General features: G+C 44.1%; 1 protein-coding gene across 4 annotated transcripts in view; it reads right to left on the bottom strand.

Annotated features, from left to right (window-relative positions):
* Nucleotides 1-17786, bottom strand: part of LOC128301724 (uncharacterized) — a 39489-nt gene that overhangs the window by 17678 nt on the left and 4025 nt on the right. The window lies entirely within an intron of this gene.

The raw sequence follows: 17786 nt of genomic DNA, 5'->3' as shown, positions 1-17786 counted from the left end.
GCAAAAAAATATAAATAAATAAATTAATTAAATGTTAACAATTTACATTGGTACAAATACATATTATTGAAACATTTATCTTAATTAATAATAATTATATTTTAAGATTGAAAAATAAAACGAAAAATCTAATTCCTATTCATGTTGTTCTCCGTGATCGTTATTTAATGAAAGGGCCCAGAAGAATGTAAGGATATAATTTTATTCTTTAGCGGAATTTTAGTAAATTAATTTATGGAGATTAATTACTTAAGGAAATAGCAAACCCAATCAATTTCTATTTTTTTTACTTACAAAATAATCAATAAATTATATATTTCTTTAGTTCGAAACAATTGTAATGTACAAGATTTGGAAACTAAAAAAATACACTCCATTCGTGTATTTTGCATACCGTGAACTTAATTAACTAGAAGGATTAATTCTTAAGAATTAATAAATACTAAAAAGCCGTCGGAAAATCGTTGAAAGCCAAGAACGTACGACCACAGCCATGGACCACGAAACATCCTGGGAAATAATTGCCAAAAACACCAATGCAAGAACGGCCCTATGGTTCAGCAGTTACAAAAAAGCAAAGAACTCGTAATTGGAAACGACGCTAATCGGAAAATACGCTGCTTTCATAATAAACCTTTTGTGACTGCTGTAAATGTAATAACCCAGCAATAGATTAATTCTTTCATTTTACATCCATTAAACACATCGCCTTCAGTGTAAGGTAACAAAAGTTCCATTCCTTCCCTGTTCCGCTAACCACACCGACACGAACCTAACATCCTCCTCCTTCCCTCGAGAAAGCCTCGACACACACCAGGAATGGAACACACACCACACGGTGTGGCGCGCTGGTTGGCAGTTTTCCATTAAAGTTTGCCACCGAACGGAAACATGCAGACGCACCATGGTGGTACCGAAGGGGGCCCTGGCCTTTTGCAGCCTCCCGTTCGCGGCATTCACCACCAACCACTCTCGCACTCCCGGTTTGTCCATAGGGTGCGCGCGTAATATTCACACGGAAACCAGCGAGTTGTAATATGTGTGCACAGAAACCCCTACCGCCGGGACAGTTGGAGCTTTCCCGATGGTTCGCACAGCAGCAGCAGCAGCAGCAGCAGAAAACAAACGCGCATCACGCGCCCGGTGTGGTTGTGCGATCAGTGTAGTTATTATTCATAACTTTTTTTGCGTAGCGCGGCCCCATCGGGCTTTGCTACTTACGCAAAGGCAAAATGCGAATGCCACAAATGCCACAAATAATGCCGAACCCGTCCTGAGTTCCCGCCCGGAAGAAAGCGCCATCACCTCTATTAGGGGGACCGATCTTCTTGTACGGTTCCTTTGGTGTGCGGCGGGCTTATGCATATCTCGGGGTGGCCTTCTAGCGCGCGAAACTTTCATCCCTCAGAGGGTGGTGGTGAATTACCTAGAACATCGGCACGGCACACTGAACGATGTATCAGATTAAGTTGATCATTATTACTAAACAAATTATGGTAATAAGTAAGTACACCCCATAGGTGAAATAAACGAAGGTGTAAAGAAACTTATCACTCTGCTGCACACAGGTGCAATGCTTTACTTTTCATTTTGTGGTACACAAACGTGCTTTTACCTTTCGGCATTCGCCTTTTACCGAAAGGTCGTACTACCATTCACGGAACAATGGTACACATCGATGGTTTGAGCGGTAAAGGTTTTATCGGGGGGGCAGATGTTGCCCGGAAATCGGAACTTTTATCTACACAATGCTCTAACTATTACAACATAATGTTCTCCTATTTTTTGTTGCGGGATGCGGGGGGATGTTTCTGGAAGTTCCACATCCATTTCCCAGCGGCTCTCGCCGCTTTGGGGACTTTAACGTTAACCTTTTGTAATATTTTACCATCCCACCGCTGCACTAACCCGAGGAACGTTGCTTTTACATCTAATGAAAGTGGCTCTGCTACAAAGAAAACGGCGATCAACCGTGGCCCAACACACAGAAACCTCTACGTTCCCTTTTTACGCAAAGGGAAAAACGGGGTGGGAAGGGGAAGCGCGAAAGGGGAGGAAAGCCCAAACAAATTCCAAACTTTTTCCTTTCTTTCCCTTAATAATCCCTTTTCCCCCTTCCCGATATCTTGTCTTTCCATTCGAACCGTTTTCGTCCGCTTTTCGTTCAATTATTTCCACAAAAGCTTCAGCTCCCATCCTCTCCACCCCTTCCTCCATCGCGTACTCCCGCCCGTGTACTTCCGGTTGGCGAAAATAAAAAAAAAAGTCAAGTGAAAAAGCATAAAAAAGTGAAAAATAAATTAGAAAGAGTCGGAAACTTCATGCCATGCCGCCCGTTTTGGTCACAGACGGGTCAGTGAAGAAGCAGTGGCTGCGACATGGGGCTGTGCCGACCGCTCGGTCGGTCAGGAAGACAAAACTTTCACCTCAAAATTTCGGCTTCGAGACACTTTCGTTAACGAGTCTTGGGCCGCTATGCGTGGTATGCGTTTTTATACACGTGGAGACGAGCGCGCTTTGGTGTTGGTGTATGAATAATTCCAAAGGAAGCACGCTGCACACCACAAGACGCAAGATTTCACTGCCAATTTCGATTAGATTGTGTTGTAAGAACAGGTACCCATACACACACTGGACCGTAATTACCATCCCTTCGGTGTTTTGGGATTGGCAGGGAAACGACTGCGGGTGATGTGTCTGTTTGAGATCACAAACCTGTCGCAACAACATTACTTTTCCCAAGACATCTAGAATAATAACATTTGCCACACCACGCTCTGCACGAACTGTGCCGGAGGCGGGATGGTTGTAACGATCAAGCTAAAGCCAAACTATCCCCGAAATGCCCTTTTAGCGTAACGTTCTCGATGTAATCGTGTCGAGTTGAGGTCGAGCGATTGCAACCCTTGGGGTGAGCACAGACAATCCTACAGCGAGAAACATTCAACTTTATATTAAATTCTTATGTAATAATTTAAAATTAAAATAACACTATTTTACAATAAACTATCATTACTATTTTAATCATGCGAGAAGAATTTATCAAGAAGCTACGACGTCTTTGTGGTAATTTATCTTCAATAAGGTCTCTATTTACGTCCATAATTTGCGTAACGAGTTTTAAGGTTTACCATGAGAATATAATTGTATGCTTATTTAATCTTTAACTTAATATAAAGCTCAGATATATTTATTACAAAACTAATAGATGAAATGTCCTTATTAACAGACTCTTGGACAACTGTGGCAAGTAAAAACGTGTAAAGCTTCGAATTTTTCAAAGAAATTGGAAATCTTTTTGAACTTGATATATCTTCTTGGCTTAGCTTCTAAGAAGTACCTATTACTAGTTTTCTCATCAAGGTCACCTTAATAAAAGCGCTTAATTAAGCTTTACTGCACAGCATCAGGTGTGAACATGCAAAGCAGAATCAACCAATAATAAATTTGCTGAAGAATTATCTTCCGACGATAAATAAAAAGGATCAATTTGATAAATCTTAATACAAAATTTTATTCTCTTACCCGACTTGATATTCTTCGGAAAAAATAAATCTCTAAACGTACTAAAGACTTCGTTTATTTGCATGAAAAGTGAAATTTAGCCACAAATGTTAAGCTCTGTTATGAAAACTAATAAAACAAGTAACAAATTTCATTTAACCCACTCTAATCAGATTTTCGTCACTTCGATCCTTCCGCTTGCACTATGCCCTCAAAGGTTAACGGGGGTAAATGAAGAACACTTGCGTTCCTGATTGTTGCCGGCACTTTTTCTTGCAGTAGGCGGGAGGGGAGCTGGCAGAGTAGGTCGGAAGAAACCAATTTCAATTCCATCCCTTGCCATCGTGCCGGCCATCTCTTGGGAGTAGTTGCCGGCACACGGATCAAGAACGGTGAGAAGTCGTCTCCTGCGTGTTTTGTGTGCTGCTCGAAAATCTTGCGGTCTTCTCAAGTAGATCCACCACAAATGGCAAAGACGTTGACGTTGATGCCTTTTTCCCTTTTCCCTTCGTATTTGCTCGCGCAATCTTTCGCTCCCATCATGCATTCGCCGGGACCTACCCTCCCGGTCCCAACGTGAACGTTTCTCCCTGGAACGCAAGTAGTGTTTGCGTATTTCCCATCAAACGTCCACGCCGAACAACACGGGGTAACACACCTTGGTGCGAGCGCGGTAAAACACGGGTCCAACACAAAACCACAGAAAAACCAAACTTGTCTATCGTTTTTCCTGCCCGTTAGTGAGGGAACCAGCAGAAAGGATCCTTCCCGCTAAGCTGCTGATGCCCCGATTGGCCACCACAGGCACACGCGCGCGCCTTCCGATCGGTTAAAGTTTTATCGTTGTTTAGCAGCTTGATGAACCATTGTTTCTTGCGCTTTATTTTTATGTGCTACCGGCTCCATCCCTCCACTACCAAAGGGATTGAAAATGAGGAAAACTAGGTAAGCGCTCTCATCTCGCTTTCGCTTTCCGAAACCCAATCTCGCACTACTGGGGTTCGGCACGAAGGAGTTCCGGGTCCACCACACCGCCAAGCTGATGTTGTGCAAGGAATGGGAAAAGCTCCACCCTAACAAGACGAGAGAAAATTACAATTACATCGAAGCCCTCACCGATTTCTGGCCGAGATTTTCAACGAACAAAATTCCTCTCCCACCAACCACTAATCCCGCCGGCAATAGTGTTTGTGTGTGTGTGGGGGGTGTTTTGGAATTGGAAAAACCGCAGAGCTTTTGGTATTGGCGCAAGGGGTTGGAAAATTTAATCTCCATCACAAAACTTTAACTCAACATCCGAGCGGCTTGCGGGAAAGCGTTTGATTTGGTAAATACAGCGCGGAAAGCATCGCGACGGACAGACAGATTGGGATTGCTGTGTATGTGTGTGTGTTGTTTGTCGATTGTTTGCGCAAAGCAAAGCTGTTACAACTGTCGGTAAACAATTACATCAAATTCGCAACCAAGATTTAATTATTTAAGCTCGAAGCTTAACGTTGCCTGAACTGTCTGAAGTCGGAAATGATTGAAGGGGACAAAGTTTGATTATTTGCCGCGAAAATAATGTTAAACGCATTAAACTGGTGACACATCCCCGGGCAGCGCCTCCGGTACAAATGGAATTGATTTCGCGTCACGAAAATGATTTAAGGATCGCGCCCCGGGGCACGTACCACGGTCTCGATCACTCGATTGTTGCATTACAATGTTTGGCAGCGGCGCCGAATATTTATTACGCTTCACGCAAAACGGATTTCGGTTCTGTCACTTTGAGCCCACAAACATTGCACAAACAAGACAAGGAAAATTCGGAGTTTATTTTCCAGCGCGTCCCTTCCAGGACACTGGGTGGTTTTCCACAGAGCCTGGGTTCACCACCTACCTGCAGGTTCGCATCGGTACGATATTTCGTAACATCGTATTTTTTTGACCCCGTTTTGGGAAAAGGGAGGAGGTGGCTTTCCATTCGTGTCACGTAATCCGGTACCATACCCACAGTTTACACAACGGTTTTGTAAAGCAAAAGTAAGGCAGGAAAAAAAAAACGCAACGACCACCACACACAGCAGATCGCGTGGCAAGGCAAAGGTTTTCCACCAATGGCAGCGCGCCCTGGCAGTTCCGTCGAAACGGACCTCTCATCACGCATCGGTGCTGTGCTGCCGACAGGAATTATTTTTTTCCGTGCCATGTGGTGTGCAAGCTTCCGGAAGGCTTACGTGTTTCGATACTTCTCATTCACCACCGTTCGGCAGTTTTCACACAACATCATCTCGTGACTATATTAGAACGTCAAAAGGCTACGGTTCCGCCAGTTCCCGTCAGCGTACAGGAAGGAAGAGAAAATGCTCCAAACAAAGGAAAAATCCAAAAGTTAAACACAAAGAACGAAAAAAAAAACACAAAACAATACAACATGATACAAGATAACTTGACTGGATTTTCTCCATGTTCCGCGCCGAAGACGGCAAGAAGTTTGATCTCGTATGTGTGTGTGTAAAATAAAGGTCCGACGTCCTGCGAAGGTTTCGTACGGACACTTTCCCTTTCCTTTTGCCTTCGATTACATTTCATTTGTGCGAAACGGGTCCGTTGTGTGTACGTTCCGGCATGTAAAAACCGGGATCAAATCTTCAACCATCACAGCGGCCAAACATATCTAATAATGTCGTGTGCAATAACCCAACCGTCTCACAATCGCGTTAGGTTGAAATTGAATTTTTCTCCCGAAACCGAAAGGATCACACACACACACACAACGTACAACACAACAAAACAAAAACCTTTACAAAACCACAAATATTTCTATCATCATGAAGAAACTACGAACCAAGGTTGTCTGTGTGTACCCCCATGCTGCTTGGTTTTGGGGGTTTGGGGGGGACCAGAGAGTTAAACGATGCGAAACGGGTTCGGCCAAAAGAAGCAAAAAAAAAGCTCGTGGAAAGTCAGAAAATCAAAACCTAAGTTGTTGTCGGTGTAGATGAAGAAACCTATGCGGCTCCACAAGCGAACGAACACGACACGAGCAAGTCAACAACGGTGGAAAACAGAAAATGATAACCTTCATTTTCTTTATCATCTCTCCTCACGATGCGCAAATGTGAGGAGAAAATGATCCGTCCCATATTCTGTCGGAGACATTCGAGAAGCAGCACCCCAGAACCACCGTCTGGGGACGACGCTCACACACACTAAATCGAGACATAACCTTCGAAGGACACCCATTTTCCGGACATTACGGACGGGGGTTGACCACCGGAAAAATGAAGCCATCTTTAGCAGCCTTTATTACGAAATGAACTGAAAACTGTGCCCAGTGCAGAACAGAGCCCGCCCTTAGGGACTTGGAGTGGAAAAAGGGGTAGACGTTTTTCTGGCCATTTGGTTCTCACATTTCTAACTTAAAAATGTATAAATATTGCAAAGAAATGGTCGTATTATTACGTTAAAAATGAACTTTTTTTCTGTGTGCAAAGTTGAGCGTTGCAAAGCATCCGTACACCGACATTTTCGATGTAGCGATAAGTGGTTCCCCACAACCCCTATGCCCCTTCTTCCTGGGGCGAAAGTATGGACCAAGTCGAAGACCACAACTTGACCGCTGCCGAACGGACACCGGGACAACCAATCTACACAGAGTTCGATCCTTTTTTCGGTCTCCCGAGGACAGCAATCATGCTGTCTCCTGGGGTCATTTAATTAGCGTTAACTAGAACGCTGGCACCGGTGTTACCGGACCGTGGGACTGTTTCCTTCGGAAGGCGTGGGGGGGGGGTGGGGTCAAGGCAATGGTTAGCAAATGGTACGACAAATGCCAACAATCATGGGTCCGGCCTCTCTCGACTAAATGGCACGACTGAACGTACCGACAGGATATTACACTTTCTCTAATGCGTTTCGTTCTTGAATAGGGCATTAGGGAACGGAGCAAAACTGGTGGTCATAAAGTAGCCAAGCAACTTGGGTAAAAGTGTCCACCGCAAGCGTCTTTCTCCTCCTCCTCCTCCTCCTCCTTTTTCCATTCCGTTGCCCTTCCGCCGCTAAGGAATCTCATAAACGAAAGTTTGGTTGGGTTCTTTCTTAGTAAGCATTAGTGGTTTGACAATTTAGTGAAAACCTTTCTTTGGGGGGGGGGGGGAAGAGTCCCATGCACAAAAGCACACAGCTTCGGCGTAAAGGTGGCAAAAAAATCGATAACTTTTAAGCTCCCGGCGTGACATAAACATAAAATTCGTCGATACGCCCCACCCAAGTCAGAGTGTATTCCCCTCGCGCACAATGTCTCAATTTCAAATTACACGATAACCCCCGTTTCGTTTGCACCCAATCGCAGACCACAAAGTGCACCACACATTGGAAAAAAGGGATGAAGTGAAGACCATCATCATGATACGCTCTAATTATGTGCCATCCAATCAAAACATAATGGTAACGCGCGTCAGCAAGTTTCCCCCCCCACCAAGCTGATGAGGAGAACACACGAGAAGGATGCACTCGGGGGAAAAATGGGAAAACGTGCAAACGTGACCGTATCGTCTAATTCACACCCCACACACGCGCGTGGTCGGCGTGGGGTGAGTGAGTGGGGTGTCATCTTTGTCAACCTCTTAAGGGTTCGGTGATCCTACGTATCTTTGTTTTTGCAGCTGAGGTGGAATCCAGGAGTGGAAGAATTTCAGTGGAAAAGCCATGAGGTAATTATGGTGAAAACACATCAGAACAATAAGCAAATCTATGCCATGAATATAAATTCATTATCAATTGTTGCTTAGTTTTACATTCAATAAATAAATATGTTTAAATTTCAACACATCTGTCATCAATTTTCTGGTACTACACATCATCAATAGTGCCCCGCAAACAAGGTAAAAAGAACCAACCATGCTACGCCCACGCAAACTCTGCAAATCTGCGACATTGCCGATGATCGACATGATCGTCATCACCATCATCATCTCGCACACAACACACATTACCGCATGAAATGCCACATCAACATCGCATGTGGGTAAGTCAGCGAGAAATGGGGACAAAACCATCAGCAGCAGCTATGCTACGCGGAGACGAAAGTAACTCTCTGTGCAAACGTTCAAAGACGGTTTTGCGGTGTCCCGAAAAGCAAGTCAAAGGTTTTGTGCAGTTCAGGGAGAAATGATTTTTGGTTAAGAAAAACAATATTCACCTGGATAATAATTTTCAGATATAACAACCGAACCAGAAGAAAGGGGATGACGATCTTAGTTAAACGATTTCTGAAAATTGATTACTTAGGAACAACTTTCTTAATAACGTAGTGATCCAAAAATGTAAAAAAATATTGAGGGGCAATAAGTAACGAACCTTGAGGAACGTGTTCGCTTCTTAACTGCAGTGAATGAAAACATTTTGAAAAGCGCTCCGATACCGCTCCAAATATCGCTCTTTTGAACGGCGCTCAAAATATCGCTCCTTTGAACTTTCAGCTCCTTTTTTGAAACTTTTCCCATCGCTACTTTATAGGTAAGAAAGCCTAATTCTCATCAGTCCTTATGCTTTTAGGTATGAAAGCATGAAATCGACTCCAAAAAAAGTTCAACACAACAATCTTGAACGATTCCAGGTAAGTCGAGTAAAGTATAAATGACTCCGACCCGTGGTCACAGAGAGTTTCGGATCGGAATAAAGTTCAAGTAGGTTCAGCAGGTTCGACCCTAGCTCGTTGCGAGTCGATGATGCGAGAATCGACACGGTGAACCTACCAGACCTACTAACACATATGGGTCGATTCGAACCTGCTGCACTCAGGGGTCGGTATAGAGCCGAAATAGCTCACACAAGACTCTTCGTGGATCATTCGAAAGAACCGATTCAAGATTCATCACTAGTTGCAATGGCACATTCACATATTAACTATGAAACCGATGACGTGAAATACAAAAAAGTTGCAGCAGTGCTCTGCGCTGATCATTCGCAACTTTAACACAAAAAGTACAGACGATGTTGTGCTGTCCGATTATCCGTGTGTCCCGGATGAAAATGAAACATAACAACAAAGTAAATGTAACCATAATGTATAATTCTCCGTGCGTGTTAATCCATCTAAAGAGTAATTGCAGTCGCCAGTAAATATACTATAAACGAGCAGGTAACGTCAAGATTCACAGACGAAACATTACTCCTTCTGCTGGACCGCAGCTATTAGGAAGTGCATTACACCTCACGAAGATACAGCAATGCAGCAGCAACCTGTTAGTAATGCATCTCCAGCATATGCACACACCCTGAACTCTTCTGCCCGTCGCGCGTCTCGTGGTTCCCTCTCCCTTTTATGACTCTTCCCGGTGTTGTTACAACACCGACCATTCCCGGACGGTAATGCGGCAGGTGCAGCCAACTGACTGCGGCGCAGCAAGGCAATAACACAACCGCACTGTGTGTGGCGGCGACGGCGGCAGGCACTGAACTGGCTAGTGCATCACCACCACCACCACTAGCCACACCGGGTCGAATGCGGAGTGTCCGCATCCGCTTCAGAAAAAATAAACCGGTAATGGCCCTGATTACGTGCCAGCCACGTAGTCGTCATCGCCGTCACCGTCGTCGTTTGTCGGGTGGTGATGGAAACACTAATTAGTGCCCACAGCATAACACGCACACACACACACACATACAGAGAGAGACGGGGTCCGACAGCTGCCAGTGGTGCACGCATCGCGCACACACATAGTAGGGACCTCCCATATGCTTTCGGTGAATTTGGAGCGATGGTCCCTTCGTGGGGATGGGTCGTACTTCCGCACACAGGGCAGGATTGCCGCAAACAAAAAAATGGGGCAACAATTTCACATCGAGGTAATATATAGGTGCCACCACTATGGAAGCACTTTTCTTTCGACGTCGGGAAAACCCTTCGCTACACGAAACGGTTCCTTACCACCCCTCCTGAAGCCGAAGTGTGTCTGTGGGGCCCGGTCCTGTTCGTAACGAGACAAAGGTGGAATAACACGACCAGGTGGTTGTGTAAGTGCACGCTTTTTTTTCGTTTAACCCGCGCACTACCAGGCTGCTTTTGTGTTTGTGCTCGCTTGCCTATTCCGCTGTCTAGCGCAGACAGCAAAAGGGAAAAGCGGCATCCGGATCGAGTCTCGTAATCGCGTTTCACACAGCGATGGTGGTGAGGGGTTTTTCATAAATTTTCCAGTTGACCATTTTTATGGCATTTACCGTTGAGACAACACCAAGCCCCAACAGTTGGAGTGGTGATAACTCCCACCCATCGTACGCCGGGGTATGATGACAAAAACAATGGTTTCGAACTCATATTTATATTGCTCAGCGTTATTAAGTGCACATTTCATGCTCTTCTTTTTTGTTCGCTACAGTCCGTCTGTCTTGCAGTGCAGTCTATGGAGTTGGAGATTTTATCGTAAAATGGACCTATTATGAAGTTGGTATATAACCGACCCCCCACGTACTTATAATCTCATCTTTAAGTTACGCAACCTGCAACAGAAGTAACAGAGGTAGTAAAGAAAATTAAATGGAAAAATCTACCGCACGGCAAACAAAAAGCAACATAAAAAGTACATTAAAAAATATGCAATTCCCGGACTATCAATATCCGTGTGGAGATACACAATCAAAGCTGCCCGGCAGGCAACAACAACAGCAAAAGAGAAGAAGAACGGTAAACAAATCGGAAAAGTATGTCCTAAGTATGAAAATAAATTAACAAAACTCTCCTCTAGGCTCTGCAAGAAGAAGAAAAAAAACCTCCAACAAATTGAAACTCTTGCCACTGAGCAGTTTTTGCTAAAGGAAAACCACATTCGGGTTTTGGGTCAAAATTAAAGAAAAACAGAAAAATGGGTTGGCCAAAAAAAAAAGAAAAAAAGGAAAATGCTACCGGAAACATCGCGCAACAGGAAAAGCGGGTTTAAACTGGCCTTCAAAAACAAAAACCCACCACTAATACCACCCCCACGACCCGAACCCCGACCCGAACAACAATACGAAAATGGCGCTTTCGCAAGCAGCATCCCCTCGCGCGAAAGGAGCTTTGTAAAAAAGCTTATGAAAACAAGAAATAGAATCGAATAAAAAGTAAGCCTTCACAAATGCGCGGGGCGTTGAAGTTCCGAACGCGAAATTCCCAAAAAAAACAACAAAAACGCACACGATCAAACAAGTATCAGACTACCGATGTAGAGGGCCGAGTGGGACCCCAAGTTACTTCCTCCTATTGTTTGTACACTTTTACTTCCTTCTATTGTGCAATATAGGCGATACCGGAGCGCGTAGCAGAAGACATCACTTTTCACTTTTCTTTTTCGCTCAACCGCCCATCGAGTGCTGCACGAGGCCAAGTGGCGCACCAACGTAAGCGTGGTAACGATGCTTCGAAACGGCATGTTCGAATGGGGAGAGTGTTGTGCGGTGTTGTGTGGTGGACCGCCCTCCCCCCGGACACAGAGCGCGCGCACAAATTATCCAAAAGTGGCGAACGCCATTTAAAACGGCAGCAGCTTATAACATAACCTCCACCTTCCTTTCCATCCACCGTTTTCCCTTTCACACACTGGCGTGGAAACTGTTTCCTGCAGTGAAGATCGCATGGTGAGATGACACTATCGATCGCACGGAAGCTTTTTTCTTTTGAAAGAAGAAAATCAAATGTGATACACCGAACGAAAATGAAACTCACTGAAACGGGCCGGCGCGGGAGGGTCTCAAAAACAGGGCTCTCCACTAAGCATAACCTCGATTTTTCCTTCACCCGATGCGCGTTGTTGCGTTGTCGAAACCGAACGTGGCATTCGCGGTGCCCGCGGCAAACGCTAGACGCTCGGATCGGCGGCAGTGAACCAATTTCGAGTTCCATCCAACCGAGACGAGGAAAAGAGAAACTGGATGCGTAAAATCAACCTAGTTGAGTGGTGTGGAATGCATGCGTGGAACGACAGCTTCCTGGTCCGGTGATGAAGAAGGAGAAAATGGCGAACAAGATGAGCTAACCTATAAAAGTAGTAACAGGAAGCAGTCGTCATGAGCTCTTGGCGAGAGAGAAAAGCTTAATCGAAGCAAAACATGGCACAGATGGTCTCCGAGACACAGCACGGTATCCGATAAACGCGGATGTTGTAATTAAAAAGCCCAAAAAATGAAGAACGAAAAACATAAATTTATAATGACGTTTAAATTGATCCCCTGGTTAGGACTTGGTTAAATGTTTCTGTTTTCTCACAAATTTTCCAACAATACAATGTTTTAGTTAGAAAACTTCAAGCATTTCTGGATTATTTTCGAATTGAACTACGCTATTTCTTCGCTTTTCCTGGACATTGTGCTTAATTCTATTGAAAGCATAATCTAACCAAACTTTTGCAAAGCTTTCCATGTGCTAGTCAAAAATGCTCCATATCTAACTCTGCACATTTCACTGCAACTTGAAAAGAATCCAGAACTCCAGATTCAACTCTGAATCGGACTCCAGATTTGTTTATTTTTTCAAAGAAACGAGGATTGCTGTTACTGCCTTTTCTTTAATATTTCCCTTTTTCGTATCATCCAATTTTTTATGATTTGCAGATGAATTAGTTACACTTTAGTCAGCTCTAACTAATTTACTGTCAGTTTGTTTTATTAAATAATAGCATTATATAGGTTTTTTTTCTATGCCATCCACATCAAATCCACCTACACCGGAAGAGCAAAAATACATACACAATAATAAATCACCGGACGCATTTCATTTTCTCCCCCGGGAAATCTACACCCAATTACGGAGTGTAAAATCCAAACCGTCTTAACCACCGCAACAAAAAAATCTTCTTCCAAGGTTGCTTTTGGGTGGTGTCAATTTAAGTTCCAATTGCCATACCCAATAATCTACTCCCCATTGCAAGGCCTCGCAAACACAAGCCAAGAAAATCTGTGAATAATTACTCCTGACGTTTAGAGAAGGCAACGGCAACAAAAATATGCTACCCCGAAAGGATGAAAAAAAGGTTGCCGGGGCAAGGGGAAAAAAATGGCCATGCACAGATGAGCTTGCACGGACAAAATGTAAATTTATCATCAACTTTTCCGGCAGCAAGCGTAACGAAACATCATAAACCATCCGAGATTTTCCGGCACATTTTTTTTCGTTTTTCTTTCCGCATCCTGTGCGCTGACATTGAGAGTTCTCTGCTTGATGCCCTCTGTGCCCTACCCTAACTTGTCCTTTTTTTCTCTTTCTTTTTTTGTTTATTAATTTTCAGCTCGTGCTACAAATTATGATCTGTACAGTACGCAACAGAACACCGAACGAACAAACAAACAAAAAAAAAACACAACAAAATTATGCAACTTCATCCATGCACAAGCACACCTACAGCACCTACCACACCCGTGGCAGGTTCGCAAATGGGAGCGAAAAAAAAAGAAGGAAAATGTGTCCTTCCTAGGGTGTAGAAAAGGGGTCGTATTATCCTTTCATTCCGTTTCCATAAACAACTCTTCCGCTAGATACAATTTTCGACCCACTAGGTTCGAAGCTTCTTTTTTTTTTGCTGTAATAAAACCGTAAAACCAACCGAAAACGATCTGAACGGGAACGTAAAGGTAGAGCAGCAACCGCACCAATGGGGGAGACTGAAAGTTCCGTTCTATCCTTTAAACAAAACAGAAAATGAACGCGCTCTAGGGTTGGGTTGGGTTGATGGGGGTGGCTAACGAAAAACTTATCTTGGTGACATTTTCATTTCATTTAATTGGGAGATCCACCCGAAACGCTTGAGAACCCTTCTTCTCGAGAGCCCATAAGCTACCAAAACCATGCTGCCTACACCCCCTGCACAGTGACTTCGAAGTCACTTTCTCATTCTCGCCTTTGACCACAGTCGGAGGAAAAAAACTACACACAAAATGACAAATAAAAGCGAAAGTCATTATCTCTATCGTTTCATGCCATTTTGTGGGTTATTTTTATCTTGCGCGTTCCCTAAGCTCGGGAGAATATTATCGTCAAACTCAAGCAGGGAGCAATGTACGCAATGAAATACATTGCACCGCAAAAGGACCCTTTGCTTGCCTGCGCCATGCCAGTAAACATGTAACACACTCGTACCAGGGGGAGGGATACTTAAGGTGGTAGTGCACTCGGTAAAGTCTGATAAAGAAAGGGTTTAATTTTGGTTTTTTTAAGTTACTTACTTGTCACAATCTTTATCTAATGACACTATGCGGTTCAGTGTCGAAAGGACTCAAAACTTTAAACACGTGGACTTAACAATTGGCACTTTTCCACAAGCTTTTCTGCTCCATTTTTGCCTCCAAAATCCTGATCTGTTCATCCACATCTGTTCAAATATTATCGCCCTTTTTCTGGTCGCCATAGTGTGCTACCCCCTTAATACTATTATTGCTGTCAACATGGTCGAATGAGCGCGAGAAAGGGAGTTTTATGTATGAACAACAACAACAACAGCGGAAAAGAGGTTACATGCTAAACGGCTCACACATACACTGCACACGATTGCGAACGATCCTAACAGACCCACCTGTGATCGTGGTGCACAGAACAAGGGGACGCTTTTCTTAAAGGGGTGGTTGGCAAAAGCAAGAACAAACCTAAAAAACAGGGGTGGGTAATCATAAACAGAACACCCTTTAGACAGAGGCCTTCTGGAGATGGGGGTCTACTACACTATGCGCCTTTAGCTAATGTTTTCTTCATCATCATGCCCGCACAAACCGGGCCCCAACGTACACCGCGGGTGGGGAAAGTTGATTATTTTTTATGCTGATAGGCTTTCCTACTTAACTGTCAGCTGGAATCTTCCGAATTTTTTTTTTTTCAATGGAAACGTAACCTTCTCCAACAAAATGCGGGGAAATCCCGTCGGTGGACAGCAGAACACACGGTGTGGTTCTCGTGCAGTGCGCTCTTCATTCTTTGCACGTAAAAACCTGATTAAGGCTTTTTGAGAAGGGTTTTTTTTATCTGTAGCTTACTCAAAAAAAAAAAACACACAATACCCCAAAACGACAGCAGAAGGACGGGGTGACATTTATTTTCCCCTCTAGCCGAAATTAAATTAGAAGCTCCGACACAACCTTTTCAACAAAATTGCCGGCACAAAAGACTTAAATGATTGTGATTGGGGAAGAAATTGTTTTGTGGCATATGTGTTAGGATGATGACTTTTGCACACACTGTTTGGAAATTTCGAAAGGATACGAAGTGTGCTAAACTGTTAATCAAGTCATAGCGAAAACGAGTCTCCTTTAGGGAGTTTTATTGTAGAAATCAAGTAATGATCTTGGACTCTCCTTCGATCTCTTCATTGACTTCAAGGAGGCTCACTGAGCTTTTTTAGTATAATGATCAAGCTTACCAATCATGTAAGAATGGCTACGTTGACAGAATGTTTAAGGTCACATACCAGAGGATGTTGGATAAAAAACTCTCAGAGCTCTTTATGATCACTAAGGACCATCTCTTTGTCTGCGATGCAAAACCGATGAGCTTGCTCGTCTAGCTCTAGAGAGGTCCATCCAGGACTCGGTGGAAACTTCAAGGACCATTTTATATAAATGAATCCAAATCCTGGCATATGCTTCCTGCGTCTTGCTAACAAATCGGATCTAAAGCAGCAGTGATATACAGATAGATGATCGTATTTTTGAAGATATCAACTATATTGCATTTACATATTCTGTGACAAATGTTAACACAGACACCATCATTACTGAGAAGGTACATTCTGAGGAAATTTCTTCACTCAAAATACCTGCCCTAACGATCGAAGACCCATCTATATAGTTTATGGCCTTCCTCTAGTCCAAATCTGACGAAACCTGTTCGAGAGGAAGATGCTCAGAAAAATGTTTGTTCCCATATGTGACCGAAGGACATTCAAGGTCCCGATGTAATGTTGAATTCTTCTGTTGAACACATGAACAAAGGAATTTTTTGGAGCGGAAAGTAATGAGTTGTGATTAAATACCAAATGAGCAAATTTTAGTGATAAGAATTCTCAATTCAATTTAACTCATCAATGGACATCAAGCGATTAGAAAACAATAAACACAATAATCAGCAAAACCAATCTTGCCGTTGTAGTACGCCATTATCAGCTCGATGATCTAGTTTAGCGCCCTCGTGCAAAGACAAACATGCCATTTAAAACATTCATCTCAAGCCGCAACGATATTGGCACCGATCAATGGATTATGTTGTACGGCAACGTCGAAATGTCTCCATTTTCAATCCCATCCCAGGGCCCTGGTGCTTTCGTGCTATTTTGGGAGTTTCACGGTAACCGGAAACCGGCAGGACGCTACGCTGAGCTATCCATATTGCCACCTAATTTCGCTTTGTCATCGATTGCTCGCGGTGGTCAACGGCAAACCTTGGGCCGTTCCACAGCCCCAAAAGAAGCAGCAAAAGAAAACAGAAACGCTTCACGGTGTCGAAAAGCGGCTGTCAGCTGGCGACGCTTTGCAGGCTGCGACATCCACACACAAAGCGTAGGCAAACACGCAGCAACCGAAACGATCTAATAAGGCAGCCTTTGGCCTTTCTCTTGGCCTTCAGTTTCAATCCCCCCGGGGGCCATACGCGGTGGGTGTATCCTTATTGCGACGGGGGTGCCTCGTAAAAGCGTATTAAATAGCAATCCCATCGGATTCCAGTGCATAATCGGCTCCGGGCGAAACGGACTCCGGCAAAAGGCGCACTGTCTACGTTTAATGGGATGGATTCGGATGGGTTCGGTCGGTTGGTGGGATTTTAATGACTTTCTACATTTTCCCAATTGTGGCGCACACGCACGCACTCTGCTGCCTGTCGCGTCATTACAAATTGCTACATTTCGGCGCAAAACTGGTAGCACAGAGGAAAATTACTTCATGTCGCGTCTTGTTCGCTGTGCTCATTCTTCCAGCGCACATTCTTGGTGCGCTGGGCAGATAATGGGAAGAGTCATCCACAAAACAGCGCAACCCAGAAGAATGCAAATGGACAAATGTGACGCTAACGTATGGATCGAAGCCCGCAGACATGAATCATGCACGAGTCGGGTTTGACACCATCGTCGGCAGGCTGGCGCGCGTGACGTTTTACTGTTTTCCATATGCAAAGTCCCCACTCTTTTCGACCACGTTCCATTGCAGGTCGCATCGGCGCTGACGTCAGCAGCGAATTCTCCAGTACGTCCCCTGGGGAGAAGGTGGTTCGAGGTTTTGAACTGAAGGTGCAAAGCTAGTCACTGCACCCAGCTGGCACGCAATCAAGTACATTGTTTTCCGTTAAC

The sequence above is a fragment of the Anopheles moucheti genome, chromosome 3, assembly GCF_943734755.1.
Source record: "Anopheles moucheti chromosome 3, idAnoMoucSN_F20_07, whole genome shotgun sequence".
Classification (NCBI taxonomy): Eukaryota; Metazoa; Arthropoda; class Insecta; order Diptera; family Culicidae; genus Anopheles; species Anopheles moucheti.
The sequence above is the reverse complement of the archived record's forward strand: the minus strand, read 5'-3'. Positions and strand labels throughout refer to the sequence as shown.